At 36.1% G+C, this 17,563-nt stretch overlaps 1 protein-coding gene across 35 annotated transcripts in view; it reads left to right on the top strand.

Moving 5' to 3' along the window:
• The window catches only part of ADGRL3 (adhesion G protein-coupled receptor L3), an 820,407-nt gene that overhangs the window by 126,859 nt on the left and 675,985 nt on the right, over positions 1 to 17,563 (top strand). For 2 of the 35 annotated variants that reach the window (XM_082727876.1, XM_082727870.1), the window contains exon 2: positions 6,163 to 6,208. The exons of the other annotated variants lie outside the window; for them this stretch is intronic. The gene's annotated coding sequence lies outside the window, so the exon portion shown is untranslated. The remainder of the gene's footprint in view (positions 1 to 6,162; positions 6,209 to 17,563) is intronic. 35 annotated transcript variants of the gene reach the window in all.

Genomic DNA, 17,563 nt, shown 5'->3' with positions numbered 1-17,563 from the left:
AGCGGCACGCAGAGGGAGAAGGAGCCTCCCTGCTAAGCAGGGAGCCCGATGCAGAATTCTGTCCCAGGACTCTGGGATCATGACCTGAGCCAAAGTCAGTTGCTTAACTGACTGAGCCACTCCGGTGTACCTTTTCAATGAAATCTTTTTCATTCATTCCCCAATTTTTTTTTTTTGAGCTTTATAATTCAGATATTCAGTGGCATGCAGCTGAAAATTCAGTGCATCCGTTATGTGAGGGTAGCCTTGACAATTATATCTATATCATTCCCCAGTTTCATTCATTCCCCAATTTCAATGAAATCTTTAAAATATTTTAAGGGGTAAAAACATAAATAAAAAAATAAAATTAAAAAAAATAAAACATTTTAAAGGGTTTCTCTTTCTCTATGAGGTTAATGGGGGAGAGAGTTGTGAGTATTAAAGTTTGCCACTAAACTATTTCATTTTTGCTTTGAAGATAAAGCAACTAGTGTTAAGGGAAAGAAACCAGTTTATATTACGAGTTTAAGAATGGTGAGTGAACATTATACTGAAAAAAATTAGATTTGTGTTGGAAAATTTAAAATTTCTTTTCTTTTGGGGAACTTTTGCTCTGATTCTTTGGTAAGTTTTCAGTGCCGTGTGTGTTCAGATTGGACAGTGTAGCTCTCATTGGCATTAATGGGAATCACTGGGTTAAATCAGCTCATGCCGTGCTGAAAATGTACCCCCTAATGTTTGAGCAGTTTTGGCTATCATAGATGCTAAAATAAAGTTTTTATTGTCCACAGTATAAATATATAGTTAGATAGCTGTAAGCACATTTATTTGATATAGGGTTATGTGAGTTGTTATAACAGAGCTTAAATCTAATACATTACCTCTTAATATTGAAAATAGGGGTGTTGGATGAACTAAACTATACATTTTACTCCAAACAAGACAGGGATGCTGTGCTTTATTTTGACTTCATTTTACTCCTTTCTGTGATTCTGAAAAGAAGTCACTGCAGAACAAAATGAGAGCACCCAATGGATTCATTAATGTAATGCCATATGTTAGGAATATTCTTAGAGTTTCCATCTTTGTCTCCATTGTCCTTATTTTTAAACTAAGTATATCCAGAGCTTCAATAACATTCTATCTAGCCTAAGCTACACATTGAATTTTACTCATCCTTTCTCTTCATTTTGCTGGTTGAGGCAAAAAACATAAATATATCTTGTGAGATGACTCCTAGCTTATTTTCTTTCTCTATTTTAATACAAGTACATGTTTTCTCATTCAAGTGCTTTTTCACTGCATCTTTTTAATTTTTTATTTTATTTATTTATTTGACAGAGAGAGATCACAAGTAGGCAGAGAGGCAGGCAGAGAGGAGGGGGGGGAACAGGCTCCCTGCTGAGCAGGAGCCCAATGTGGGGCCCGATGTGGGGCTCGATCCCAGGACCCTGAGATCATGACCTGAGCTGAAGGCAGAGGCTTAACCCACTGAGCACCCAGGTGCCCTGACTGCATCTTTTTAAAAGCTGGATTTAGAGAAGTTCAAACTTACTATAAAGCTAATTTGTTAGATATTGACTACAATTATATATTATTTTTGGATAGTGTTTTTTAGTTATAGAATCTTGTGACTATAAAAGCCAATCAAGGGGCACCTGGGTAGCTCAGTGGGTTAATAAACCTCTGACTTCGGCTCAGGTCATGATCTCAGGGTCCTGGGATCAAGCCTTGCATTAGGCTGTCTGCTCAGCAGGGAGACTGCTTCTTCCTCTCTCTCTGCCTGCCTCTCTGCCTAATCTCTCTCTCTGTCAAATAAGTAAATGGGGCGCCTGGGTGGCTCAGTGGGTTAAAGCCTCTGCCTTCGGCTCAGGTCATGGTCTCTGGGTCCTGGGATCGAGCCCCACATCAGGCTCTGCTCAGCAGGGAGCCTGCTTCCCCCCCTCTCTCTCTGCTTGCCTCTCTTCCAGGTTGTGATCTCTCTCTCTCTCTCTGTGTCAAATAAATAAGTAAAATCTTAAAAAAGAAAAAAAAAGTAAATAAACTTAAAAAAAATAAAGCCAACTAAAAACAATATTTTGATCATTTAAGAATGATGATATTGCACTTCTTGTTTAATACTTTCTTGGTTAGCAGGGTCTAAGTAAAAAACATCCTAAGTTTTGCTGTGATTGTTAAGTGTTTTCAACCTCTCCTTATATTAAGAGGGTCTCTCTTGGTTTGGTTTCTTACACTATAGAAATCTCCTGCTCCTCTTCCTGCTTTATTGTGTACTGTTCTCCTTAGTCCCTTAAGATGAAAATTGATCTCCAGCCAATAGGGTGCAGTGATTTGACCTGCTCCCTGATCAGTCCCGCTCTGAGGGTATGAATGAAATTCATAGTGGGGGTTTGATTACTATCTCTGTTAGGACTGATCTGGTTGAAAGGGCTGTCAAGCTGCCTGAAATTGGGATGCTTTGGATGTTTGCCATAAAGAATTCTTTGCTCACCAAAAGAGCTAAATTGAGCAGAGATGAAGGACTGGTGTGTATTGATTTCTTTTTCCCCCTTGCTTCTGAACAGCTACAGGATAGGATTCAAATTTTAAAAGCTACACCCCTTAGCATTTAAGTAAAATAACTCCTCTTGCATGTCTTCCTGTTGTGGTTTCAAATAACTTTATAAAATAAAACAAGTTACATGCTTGAAAAAAACACACACACAAAAAACCTGTTGAGCTGGCTAATGGAAACTCAAATCTTTAACCATACGATCACTGCTCATACCTAGTCTTGAAAGCTGATAGTAATGTAGAGTTTCCTTCCTATAGGGATCAAACCATCCTTTGTTTGAAATGAAAAGTCAGTCCTTTGATGTTTCACTGAGCTTTTACTTGTTCTTTTCTTTCTTTTTTTCTTGCTTCTATTCCAATTTGTTTTAAAAGTAGACATTTGATTTTTTTTCCTGATTTCTATAAAAGAGGATAGATGTTCAATGAAAAGCCAACAATACAGAACATTCTAGAAAAGAATAAAGTCACTTGACATTTCTACAAAAATGAATTTTGTTAAATTTAGGTCACTATTCTTCCGGATATCTCTCTGTGCACGGATACTGAATTGATGGCGTTCTGTAAACTGCTTTTCTTTTCTCAGCAGTAAGTCATGACCGTTTTCTAAGACAAATGTGTATGTGTCTGGCTCTCTTTTTATGACTGTACAAGATTCAGGTATTTAACTGATTTTCTAATGGTGGGCTAACAGAGTTGTTTACAGTTTTCTAATGTCATAAACAAAAGTAGAGGAACAATTATGACTTACTGATTGTTTTATGTCTCGAGATAGTGATTTAAACTGTCTGTGTACATAAGGATATCTTATCAAGGTCTAGATGCACCGAAGAAATATGTAGGGAAGGTGGACCTCCTTTAGGGCCTGGAATCGACAAGAAATAAATTGGGGTCACTTTGGGGCACTTTTCATTGTTTTAGCTTCCCTGGCACCTGCTGGCAGTCTTTCATCAGTGTTATTTAGTGGAAAATGACCGTTCCACTAGTACATGTTCTCACAATTTGAGGTTGATTAAATTTTTCTCTTCTATTTCCAAATTCCAAAGAGAGAAACAGTATGTGGTTGGCATGGGTCAAGTGGCTCCTGCTTTTCTAATCAGCTAGGTTTGAGGAGGGGAGAAGGACCGTAGCTTGAGCACTTAGCAGGAACAGTGCGGGGGGTATGTATGTGGGCTTTCGGAAGAGAGCGAATGATGATGGGGAGAGTACTTCCGCGTAAATTTTGTGTTTGTCTGATTACAATTCTGGAATAAATGCCTATATGTAAAATTTCAAGATAGAAGGTGCATATTATACATTTTAACATGTCCTACCGATACAATTATTGGAAAAGTTGTCCAGTAGACACACTCTTTCTGATAGCACCTGTGATGTTTACACCAACAGTACTTGGTGGTCGGTTTTTCAGCTTTGAACCTATATCATACCCAGAAAAAATTGTTTCCATAAAATTTATTTAAAAGAGATGTTAAGAATGTTTTATATATACTTCTAAGGGTGGTTTTTTTTTTTTTTCTCTATTTAAGTTTCCTTTAATTCCTTTTTTTAAAAGTGAGTTCTAGGCCCAGCGTGGGGTTTGAACTCATGACACCAAGATCAAAAGTTTCATCCTCTACAGACATAGCCAGTCAGGTTCCCCTATTTAAATTTTCATAGATAAATTTTTCTATGGTCACTTTGGCTCAATCTGTAGGAATTTTTTCTCAGTACTTGGATTATTAATACTTTGTCATTGATTATGAATTATTTTACCATGTCTTGTTTATTTATTTATTTTTTATTTTTTATTTTTTAAAGATTTTATTTATTTATTTGACAGAGAGAGATCACAGTAGGAGAGAGGAAGGGAAGAGATCACAGAGAGAAGAAGGGAAGCAGGCCCCCCGCTGAGCAGAGAGCCCGATGTGGGACTCGATCCCAGGACCCTGAGATCATGACCTGAGCCAAAGGCAGAGGCTTAACCCACTGAGCCACCCAGGCGCCCCACCATGTCTTGTTTATGATGGTACCACTATACAGACATTAAAATTTTTTATTGAGGGGTGCCTGGGTGGCTCAGTGGGTTAAGCCTCTGCCTTTGGCTCAGGTCATGATCCTAAGGTCCTGGGATCGAGCCTCGCATCAGGCTCTCTGCTCGGCAGGGAGCCTGCTTCTTCCTCTCTCTCTCTCTGCCTGCTTCTCTGCCTACTTGTGATCTCTGTCTGTCAAATAAATAAATAAAATCTTAAAAAAAAATAACTTAAGCTTAAAATTTTTTTTTAATTGAACTCATTATTAAACATTATTAAATTTTAGGTTTTAGGAATATACATTCTAAATAAGGTTAAGACTAACTTTAACTTTAAATAAGTATTTAACATCACTAGCTACAAACTGCAAGTAAATATACAAAAATGTATATAATTGCTCACAGAGTTTAGTCGTTTTTCTAACTTGGAAACATATAATTTCAGTCTTTTCTTTCCTGACTTGGAGAACAGGAACATGAACTTTAAGTGTCTTTCATGGCATTGTTATAAAAAGGTGGGCACATTCACTGTTCTATGGGATTGGGCCAAGTCTCTTAGAAAATGTGGTTTTGTTTCATCTGCTGTGAAAGAAGGCAGTTGGAACTGTACTTTCTACAATTGCGTATTGAGCATCTATTATTTATTAGGAAATTACATGTGCTCTTTATTTATTCATCATTTCAACCATATGAAGTAGGTATTGTCTGTTTTTATGTATGGAGAATCTGAAGTTCGGCGAAATGGACTGGGGTTTCTTAATCATCATGCTGCTGTTAGTATAGGCTAGAACTGAAATGTGAATTTAGTTCTGTCAAAATTTAAAATCTGTCACTTCCCTCGTTATATTTTTATATTTATATTAAAGTCATACAGACCCTGTGCTCTGTAAACATGGTTTCTAATAGGGAAAAAGACATATTTAATGGGTATTTGCCATCCAGGCCAATGATTCTTAACTAGAATGGTACCACCCCTGGAGCATTTGAAAACATACAAGAACATTTTCATTTGTCACATTGACTGAGTGTTGCCATTGGCATTTAGTGATTGGGACACAGGAATGTTAAACCATTTTGCACTGCCTACTTCAGGCTCCTAGAACTAATAATTTTCTCCCACATTTTCCACTGGTGCCCCCAATGAGAAACATTGTTTCCTTGTGATCTACATGAGGGTAGAGGGACATTTCTTCTTACTGTGTTAGACTGCTGGCTAGAAAAATATACAGTGCCTTTAAGCTTTAGTCTCTCATTTCATCTACTGAAACCTTCCTAGAATCATAGCCACAAAAGAGCAGACATTTCATCGGGACAGTAGCTTTTACCACCATTTACCATCTAACCCATAGTTTCAGTACTAGGCACATGTTTGCTAAGAGACTATCCAAAGTGTTCATGGAGTTATAGATCGAATGTCATAATCTGCTCCTGTGATCTCTTTCTTTCTGTGAGAATATTTTGTTGATTACTTTCTTCCTCACACTTATATTCTATGAACAGGGAACTACCAAAAGAACCCTGTTTTACTCTCTTTTCTGCTACTCTCTTGGGGCTTATTCCTTTCTCCCATTTTTTTTTTTTAAACCTCTGTAGATCTAACTTACTTTTATTATTTGGTTCAGGTACATTCTCCTCCTGGAAGCCTTCCCTGAAGCCAGAGGTGTAGGGGTAAGCGTTCTTCCTCTGGGATTCCAGAATACCCTGTTCATTTTGCTTTTTAAGACATTTACTAGTGTATCCTATTTCAGTTTTCTGTTCTTGTCTCCCCTCTAGTCTGTAAGCTTCCTAAGGATAAGGGACTATGTATATTTCAGTAGATAAAAAAATGTATATATTTTCCCTGTAACTGGAGTTTAGCAAATGTTTGAACTATTGTTGATGAATATTCACCAAGGTGAAAACCTTGAGAGTGATTTTGGAGCAAGCTGTCCTTGCACCAGTTCCGAGTACCCAGACATTGGAATATGTCTTGGCATCCTTTTCATTGGAACGAAACTTGCAAAATCTTAGTATATGTATTTTTCACAGAAGAGATATTTATATAGCTTTAAATCTATCATGGATTGCTAAATCTATGGTCAGATTTGGAGTGGACACGTTTTTTGGCTTAATAAGGCTAAATTTTTGTTGAAATTTACTCTCTGCAAAGGATTCATTTAAAAAAAAAAAGCCATTTGCTTTGAATAAGCAATTTAATCAAAGTAGAAGATAATCACGTATACTTTGCAAGTAAAGTAGGAATAGAAATGAACACCCACGAATAGTTGTGGACACTTGGATATTTATTAGTGACTTCTATTTCTATTTTGAACTATCATCATAATTGACTTAACAACAAACAGCAACAGGTATTATATGTAAGTGAAGAATCACTAAATTCTATACCTGAAACTAATGTTATACTGTATGTTAACTAACTGGAATTTAATTTAAAACTTGGAAAGAAAAAAAAAAAAAGCAAACAGACTATGTATGGATTAAGCCTCAAACAGAAAAGCTTTAGTGGGTCTGTGCCTCTATTAAGAACGCAAATAGTTAAAATTAAAAAATATAAGAAATCACGGACAAATGGAATTTTTGGATAATTAAGTATTCTGATTTAAAGGAGCTTCAAATTTATGAAGTGTGAACTAGTTACCTCAATTCTTCATTTGTATTATAAATATTTCTAAAATGCTTTAGCACATTAATCTTTAAATAGGGCATTATAGAAATGATATATCCTCCTTGATAGGAGATCTTACAGTGCCTCAGGATCATTTTTTGAAATATGGAGTTTCTAATTATAATTGTGGGTTATGAATGAAATTATGTGACATATCTCCTGGGTCCAGGACCTACTCTGGGTAACAGTGTTTTAAGAACAATAATTTAAAATGTGTTTTCTTGTGATTTATCTCTTTCTCTTAAAAACTGTGTACAATAAAAATAGAGTTTAAATTAGTTGGGATTTGTCGATAATTAAGGTTTTAATGTGTCTGTGAAATATAGGCTCCTTTGCTGATCAATGTTAATGACCAAAGTGAACTACGGAACATTAGTTCAAATAAGTAAATGGTTAGAGGTTGACAGAAGAAGTGGAAATAACACTTAAATTAGTGAAGTGCTCTTTGCTGTTATGATATGTATCTGAGCTTGCTTTTAGCTTATAAATAAACATATATATTCATAAATGGTAGTAAGGAAAATTGAATTATTCCATAATTCTATTAAAATATTCTACTTCTATGTAATTAATTTTAATTGAAAAATGCATAAACTAAACCTCAATGAAAATAAAGCTGTCACCTCACATTTTGTGGATTTTTTCTTGGAAAAAACTCACTGTTATATGTGAGATCAAGGGTAAGGAATTTATTGTCTTTGATGGCTTTGACAATTAGGTTGCTGGCACGGTGAGAATCCGTATTCCATTAATGGGTGAACTTCTCACCTGTGTGATAAATGGTATACTTTACAAAGAAGTAAAATGATGAGATTTATTTCCTCTGTTGTGGGGAAATGAGGCAAGTGCACCTGGCTATCTAGACTTAAAAAGCTGTCTCCTTACCAATAAACCACAGATAATAGTGGCTTGTTTGAGTCCAAGTCCTAAGCACATGAACATACTTACTGAAACTTCTTTATCTTTGGACTTTTTTGTAAATGAAAAAGAATCCATTGGGAAATTTTAATGTTGGTGTAAACACACTAATATTGCTAAGAGAACTCTATCTTTGTGATATATTATCTTTGTTCTGTAAGGCTTTACCACATAGCACTGTAATGACTCAGGGGACATGGTTCGAACTTGAACTTTTCAATTCTTATCATTATGAACTGATGGGATTCTACTTTATTTAGTGTTCTGTTGTTCAGGTTATACGTAAAACACACAAAATATACAATATAATATCCTGGGAATGTACTGCTTTAGAAGCTGCCTCAATTTTATTTGAGACTGTCACTTATATGTTGTTTATTCTGGATATGTTCTAATTATTTAAACTTTCAATTTTATTGAACTTACTGGTCTCAGTATTGCCGAAACAATGTAAAATTTCATTTGCAAAAAATACACAAGTTATATTTTGCATTGTTTGCAGATAACTTAAATGTATTTTTTTATCTGAGGGTTAGAACAGATTTTCTGGAACATTGGGAAGGAGGGAGGGAAGGTCTGCTCTTAGAACTTTTTGTAACTTGCTCGCTGCTCTCTGGTGTAATCAGTAAAGATACTCTGAGAAAAATATTCCGTGTTGAAGGATGTTAATTATGTGCAGCAAAGTTTAAAAGGGTATATTTTGGCATAAAGTGAAAGTAAAAGGAAGCATTTTAAAACTAACCTGTACCCCTGGGGATAAAAATACATTATATGTTTATTAAAAAAAATTTTTTTTTTCAACTTCTGAAAAAAAAAAACAAAAACTAAATACTTAACACTTTCAAAGGAAAAAAATGGCGGTCACTGTCACTAAATGTCCTCTTCCTCAAACAGATCTAGAAAATGTATCTTAGAAGCAGGATTTCTCTAGCCATATTTTGGGATTCTGGGGAATCCTCTGCAGATGTCTCTATGGGTTTGACCATGTTAATCTTCTATTTTGGTTAAGAAGACTTAACATGACTATAATTTTATCCTCTACATATTTTTAAAAACCTACTTGACAAGGCCATAAAATATGTCTTTTTGAATTCAGTTGAGTTAGATCTGTGAGACAGCTTTTGTAGGATTTTTCTGTTCATCAAATTGGATTTAGAAAGAGATTTGTCATCCTAATAGGTTAAATGGGGAAAAAAATCTAGTCTTGAGTTGTATTCTATCATGATATTGAATAAAATTTCCTAAATTTATATGGAAGGCAAAATATTTGCTTCCTCATTAAACAAGAAAGAATGACTATAATCCACATGAATTTAATAAGGCTTCCTTTTGAAAACACATTTGCAAATTTTCTTTATGAAAAATATATCATTTCTTTTTACTTAGAAAAGGTTGGTTAAAGTAGAACTAGTTTATTAAAAATCAATAAAATGTTGAGTTAATAATCTGTTACCTATTTTTTGTTTGAAGAAAAGACATTTCAACAGCTTCATGGAGAAATTGTATCTGGGTTATGAGGATGGGCTTGTCTCATGTAGCTGGGGGATATCTAAAAAGCAGTGCTTAATGCATTGATACCTTTTTATTCTGTTTTATTCTTGAAATTATTCAGCTTTTAAAGAAATATCCTTACTATTTAAGATTATTCCTGTAATAAAATATAACAGCATGAATCTTGAAAAATGGTTCTACTTCATCTTTGCTCGTTCATCTCCTGGTGCAAATTATAAATGCATGAGTGCAATGTATGGGTTTTCAGGTCAAATTCTCTTTCAGGACTGATGTTCCTGTTATACAGTTTACCCATCTATTAACATCCTGAAATGTCAAAAGCTTCATTTTTTAAGAGTGGGATGTCAGTTTCTTTTTTACTTAGAGCAATTTACCCAGCAAAAAAGTAAGAGATTTGACAGTTGCAGCCACTGGGGCAAAGACTAGCTGATAGGAGTGAATGTTCAAATATGAATCAGAGTTCCTACAGTGTACATATTTCTAGGACAATGCGTGAGGCAAAATTGTGCATGAAGCACAAATCAAAAAGATCCACTCATGTATATATAACTACATCCGATTCCCAGATTTCAGGATTGGAGAACTATTTCTTCATTCCTATAAACTCTATTTTAAACTCTCAAGTGACTTTTGTATTGCAACTGGTGTATTACTGTGATTGCCTGAAAGTAAAGAAGTTTTCGATTAACTATTACTAACATCTAAATATCTAACATAAACTTGATTAAATTAGAATTTTATTTATTGTAAGATTATTAATAAGGAAATCAAGGATATTATATATATGTGTGTGTGTGTGTGTGTATGGAAAACATGTTGGATAGAGACCAAATATCATATAGACTAATAAAAATAGAATATATAAGAGGTAGAACTTAATTATAATATATAAAATGCATAATATAGACAACACTGAACTTACTTTTAAAATATGCAAATGAATGTGTTAATTAACTTTACTGTGAAAATCATTCCACAATGTATACATCACGTTGTATACCTTAAAAATAAAAATACTGTAAATAGTATTTAGATCAGTGTGAGACTCCACAGGCTACTTATGGGCAGTCAAATCCAAAAAATAAGCTCCCCCTCAAATCTTTCTGAAAATTTTGTGAGCAAATGCTTTGGGATGGCTGTTTTCCTTTTCCATTTCAAACATGAGTTGGATCTGAGGAATGATTCGTTTGTTATCTGTACTCCATATGGATTGAAAATACTTTCCAACATGCCCATGTTGTGGGATCCAGGGGAGTCTGCAGCCCTGCAAGGTCTGTGAAGCTGAGCTTCTGTTCCTTTCTTTTATTTTCGGTCTCCAGATAAGACTGCGCGGCTTTAGAAGGTCTGTCTGTTTGCAGTTTTCCCCTCTAAAAGCAGTGTAAGGAGTATGGAGGGAAGCAGGTTATTTTGGTGGCTTGTTTTCCTCCGTGAGAGAAAGAGGGATGGAGGGAGGGGGAGAGAGAGAGAGAGAGAGAGAGTGTGTGTGTGTGTGTGTGTGTGAGTGTGTGTGTATTAGGGTGGAAATCAGACTCATTATGCCTTTCAGTTTATTCGTTTGTTGGTCCCCTGTCAACCTGCCAGCCCTCTCTGTGGGATAACTGCCCTTTGTATAATAATCTGCCAACATTCATGGTGGTTGCATTCACTGTACCCATTCTACTGTGGAACTCCATTACGACTGGGGTTTGAATGCAAAGCTTCATGATATCTGGGTATAAACAGTGTGCTGAGCCACAAAGACATCCTTTGTATTTCTTAGTCTTCTTATAATCCCTTTAAAAAAAAAAAAGCAAAAAACAAAACAAAACAAAACAAAAAACCAACCAGCTTTGAAGACGGGATTTTCTGGAAATGGGGAGGCAGATCCTTGAAGTTACCACTCTCTTCCATACTTACGTAAGGTGGTGTGTTTGAGGAGGAGGGAAGTTTCTAGTTTTAAAACCTGATTCATTTCTTAGGCTAAAGTGGGCTACATTTTAGGCTAATTTGCTACCTGTGGAGGTGTGGGTGAATCGGCCTTTGTTTTCTTGCTGTTACCTTACCTGGCAGGTGGCCACATTGATTATTCTTGGCTTGGGCTTTAGAAGTGCCTCTCTGATCCTTGTAAGCTCCTGCTTTGTCCTGAGCAGTCCTGTAGAATTCCTAACCCGGAACTGTCTTCTCAAAGAAAGATGCGCCTTTGACCTTTTTATGGTTACCTCCTTTGAGTCTCTGGTTTATTCTCTCTCGTCTGTGGGTGTCTGAGGTGCTTTTGAGAACAAGAAAAAAAAAAAAAAAGAAAAGAATCTTCAGCTGATAAGTGACAATCCCAAATCAAACACGAGTTTGTTTTCTTTCCCTCCACACCCTCACCCCTTAGTTTAGAGACAGAATTAAAACCCTGAGTTATGAAGAACAGCGATCAGGACAATACAGCAAACTAAGCAAATGCTGTGCCTCTACCTTTTGTCTTTTCCCAGCCCGTCCCAGGGAATTCGCAGAGGCTTTGAGAAGGTCTGGGTACTCCCTTCCTCTTTTCCTCTTTTCTGTTTAGTTTTGTCGAAATTTTGACTTAGAAATGATACCTTCATTCTTTTTTGTGAAAAATCAATATGAACTGATATTTAAATTATCACATTTAGGGGCGCCTGGGTGGCTCAGTGGGTTAAAGCCTCTGCCTTTGGCTCAGGTCATGATCTCAGGGTCCTGGGATAGAGCCCTGCATCAGGTTCTCTGCTCAGCAGGGAGCCTGCTTCCTCCTCTCTCTCTGCCTGCCTCTCCGCCTACTTGTGATCTCTGTCTGTCAAATAAAAAAAAAAAAATTATCACATTTAAGTATTGAGCACTTGCTTGGTTCTTGGCTTCGCATGTGTTTTCTCATTTAACCGATGGACTTCATGTGTGACCACGAGAGTCAGTGCTTTTTTGATGATTCTTTGGCTTTTTGAGACACGTAAGTTTATATTATTGTACCTTGGTTGTTGATGCAGAGCTTTGGCCTATGTAAACTCCTATACATACTCTTATATAAACACACACCCACACACACACACACACACACACACATGATAACAATGTCTGCTGATATTTTCATAAATGTAGTTGGATCCAAGGCAGATCCTAGGTCTTTTAGCTACTATAATTAAAAGAAAAAAAATACTTTTTCTATCACGATCTAATATTTAATTTTTTTTGTAAGCGCTATGCCCAACATGGGGCTTGAACTCACAACCCCCAGATCAAGAGTCCTATGCCCCACTGACTGAGCCAGCCAGCTGTGCCCTAATATTGGGTTTTAATACATCTTTTGAGTACTTCAAGGACTTCCATAAAAATGCAGTATGAAAGAAACCTGTCTTTCTGTTCCTTATGTTTGTAGGTGGTTCTTAAAATTTAGTGTGCCTATGATTTACTGTGTGTGTATATGTGTGCGAGACAGAATAGAGATTGATTGGATTTATCAGGTATGCTTGTGGCACAAAGATATGTATGTGAAGTAGGCATTTTGATTTTCATAAAGAAGCTCAGAAACCATAGTGAGGATCGTAGAGGAAGGTCATCAAGTGTGGCATCTCATGCTGTCAGTGTATCATTCTCTGTATGGCTATGCTTATCAACTGAGCTGATTTAATTATGTATTTCTGAAATTTGATCACCAGAAGAACACTTTAACACATTCAATTTTTGTATGCATTCTAAAAAATTATGTAGATAGCACTGGATATTTTCCCTCCGTCAAAACACATTGAGTAACTATTAAGTCGAAGTCAATGTGTAAATTATAAATGAACATTTTATATGAATGTGCATTATTATTGTCTTAGAAATTTTAGGTAAACCCAGAGAATGTAACAATATTATAAAAGTGTAGTTTATGTTAGATCTGATCAAGTAACACTTTCTACATGCCAGCAAACATGACTCATGGTCACTCCATGTTTCACACATACGCAGTAATTCCTAATCCATGACATTGCTCTCATTAACGAGTACTGGTGGAGACTGTAAAATTCTCTTCATAGGCACATCAATATAGTATTTAAATGCTTTCCCATGAGACAGACTCCAACAGTGACTGATCCAAAATCACTCTTTCCTAGTTTTTGCTCAGGATACTTCACTTCTCAGCACTTCTTATTGAACAATTACAAGAGTAGTCCTAACTCATAGATATTTATTTTGAGACTTGATGAAAACACATGCACACAAGCCCTTAGCACAATCCCTCATATGTACTAAACCTTCCATAAATGTTTAATTAGGTGATCTGGAGTATCAAAGAAACGTGGACAGTCTGTGGATGTATTGATTTTGGGTATCAGCACAGTTTTATTTAGATGTTTGTTAGACTCAGCAACACATTTAGGTTAGTTTCTTTTATATGAAAGGAGATCTGAGGGATATTTAAGTAAACTCCCATGCCGCCATCTTGCAATTCAACAACCGAGGAACATGTATACAGAATAATGAGTGGGCTAGCAATGGACTTGGTTTATTTGATCCAGACATAGAATACAAGCTTCTCGCCTCCCTTTACTTTTGATAATTTGTTATGGCACCTTAACTCCCAGAGGCTGAGTTCATTATTACTAACTTGCACCCATTTGATAATCATTTATACCATGGAAGATGTTTTGTATGTATTTTAAATATTAGTAGGAATATGAAGTTCTTTTTACACTACATTTTTAAAATATTTTTTTTTTCTTTTGGATTTGTTTTAGTAACAACATGTAGCTACACAGATATCTAAATAGTCTTATAACTAAACGTGTCTTTCCCTTTGTATGTTAGTATCCATTGGCAAAGATGGTTCTATAGTTTGGAATTGGTTCTGCATGATGATGGAGCCCAGGGGAACAATCTCAAGATTTCTTGGTCCTTGGATTTGTGAAGCTCAGGGTTTTTTGGAGCCAGTTTCTGCCAGCTGGCTTCTTCTCAGAGGAAGTACTCTGGCAGTAACTCCTAGAGGAGATAGAGGAAAACAGTGTGGTCAAAATAACTGAAAAGTGACATTATTGGAATCCCTGTTTAGGATACTTTTTTTTTTTTTTCTTCCCCCCAACTGGCCCCGGCTGCCACGGAAAGAGGAGTGTGAGCTTGGGTGGGGTATCTAACTCCACCTGTCTTGGACTTCAAAACCTGCTCCAACTGAGGACACAGTGCTTTATTTCAAAACACCTGTGATGTGGTGATTAGGCTTGTATTTTGAACAGGACATGCATCAGAGCCATCATCACTCAGATTCAGACTAAACTGGACATTCTGCTCTAGGGAATAATTCTGTTCTACTCACATCTGACTGCCTGCTTGCTGTTCACCAGAGGGTAGCCTGACTGGCTCAATTACTCCTCATTTGGAAGTCCGGTCCAAAGCCTCACCTTCTCTGTGACTCCTTTCTCACCTTCCTCTTTCCTACCACATTTTCCATGCTTCTCTTTGTTACAGCAATTAGTGATTTCTAATTGCTTTGTCTCACTTTTAGAGGGCAGAGAGAACAGGATGGGCATTGTCATTATTTCTCTTTCTGTACAACTTTATTCTTTTTTCAAATCCCCAGTATAATGTCAAGGTGTATTCTGTATACATTAGTATACTGAATCCATTCTCTATTATCTGCTTAATATATAGCACTACTATGATATTTTAACTATATGTCTTTATTTTGATACTTTATATGTATCCATTTTTGGCAATCATAAATAATAAAGTAAGAAGCATCTTTCATATCAAGCTTTCCCCGTAGTCTCCTAGGGCATAAATATTGGGCATAAATAGAAGTTAAATAAATATTGGGTTAATCCATATTATAATGGATTGATGCCCTTTGCCAAATGATTTCCCACATAGATTGTACCAATTGCATTTCCTTCTGTAGAATTAAATGTGCTTACTGCAACATTGCCACTGCTGCTGCTGCTGCTGAAGGTTTTTTTTTTTTTTTTTTTAAGATTTTATATACTTATTTGACCAAGAGAGAGCAAGAGAGGGAACACAAGCAGCATGAGTGGGAGAGGGAGAAGCAGGCTTCCCGCTGAGCAAGGAGCCCAATGCTGGACTTAATCCCAGGACCGTGGGATTGTGAACTGAGTTGAAGGCAGACTCCTAATGACTTAGCCACCCAGGGACCCCAAGTGAAGGGTTTTTATTATGCTTGAAGGACTACAATGCATTTCACTTCTTCAAATCCCAGAGTATTATTTCTTATTTGCTATAGGAACTTTATAGTTTTGACTTAAAGTTAAAATTTGGGCCAATCTTGTGGAGCCGGTCAGTTGATTAAATTTATTAGTTCATGACTCTTTTACTTACTGTGTAGTTTTACTTGTATTGTCAAGATAACCAAGGATAAACTATTGAATTATATAAATATTTATTGGTGATAATGAAAACTTAGGCTCTCTCTCCAGAGAAATGCCATATAGACATATAATATCCTTTCTCATTTGTTTATTTCTGGGTGAACCATGAGGAGAATATGTTGTCTTGCACATCCATTCCTCAAACACCCGGCGTAGCTCAGAGTAGAAAAAGTGGTCACTGTCTTCTTTGGCTGCCATTTTCTCTTTCTTATTTATCTTCTTCTTCTTTTTGTTTTTCCCAAGCAGTGCTCTTGTGAGATTCTTGTTGTGGGCTTTCCCACCTTTTCCCTCTCTTATTGCTGACAAGACTGATCTCCTTGTTATTTTCTCATTCTGGGAACATTCAAGGGTCAGTCTCACCAAATCCTTGGCCTTTCTTCCAGTGACTTCCAACAGCTGTGGTTTTAACACCTCTCAGTTTTGAGGCTTAACCATTTCTTATTACTTTACCCCTTTGCCATGAATGTCCTATATCTTATCATCACCAGATACTTCAGCTTTCAAAACCACAAACTTTAGACGTACCTCTCTGCTTACGGTCTTCTGTGCGTCCGGCTTTCTCAGAAACCCTCATAGTATACTTTTAATGCACCAATTTTCTTATCCATGTTAGATCTCAGGTCATAATTTTCATTATAATCTTACAAATAAGCTCAAAAGCTTTGTTCCTTCTCCCTCCATCACACCAGCCCAACAAGATGTCTCACCCTGTGTCAAACGTGATGTGTTGGAAGCACCCTGGCCAAGCCCAGGTTCTAGTCCTTGCTCTTGTGCTGACTAGTAATACAACCTTGTCAAGTTGCTTCATTAATCTAGGCGATATAAATTGTAATGTTTGGACTAGATCATCATTTTCTAAAATATAATAGATGCTAGACCCAGTTGTTACATAAAAAAAGAATCCCACAGTCAAATGAGTTTGGCAAACACAGCATATTATTTTTTCTTACGATTTTACAGTGCATCATAACATCTTAAAGTCTGAGAATTCCTATAGGGAGAAAAAACAATTTACCTTTGTTTATTCTAGCATTTCTCAACCTGTTTGACTCTGGAGCATCATACACTTAATTCATATTTGTGGAACTTTGGGTTGAGTAAAACACACTTTGGAAAATTGCAGGCCAAATTATCTTTGGCATTATTTATTTTTGATCTTTAATTTCATGATTTTGTATGTAATTCACTTTATGTGCTTGTTCATTCACCGAGAATATCTAGGATAGATACATTTCAGTATCTCCATAATTCAATGAGATGGATTTATGCTATATATCACCCACAAATAAAATAGTGCCTTGACAGTGGTCCTTCTTTAAGAAGTATTCTTTTGAGATCAGCAGTATTTTATATGCTATATCAGAGAGAGAGAAAACAATTCCTATGATTTATTAACTACAGCATGGCAAGTAATCTTTTATTCCATAGTCATCACTCAGGGAAAATGAAGGTTTCTTTAAGACCTTCCTTCAAAGTCACTTAAATGAAAAAGTAGATACATTTTTTTTTTTTTTTTTGGAAATGCATGTATATGTAAGAATTGCCAATAGTTGCTTTGCATAATTTAGTGATTCTGATAGGTTGCTT

The sequence above is a fragment of the Mustela nivalis genome (genome assembly GCF_964662115.1).
Source record: "Mustela nivalis genome assembly, chromosome: 4".
Classification (NCBI taxonomy): Eukaryota; Metazoa; Chordata; class Mammalia; order Carnivora; family Mustelidae; genus Mustela; species Mustela nivalis.
Note: the sequence above shows the minus strand (reverse complement) of the source record. Positions and strands in the feature narration are given on the sequence as shown.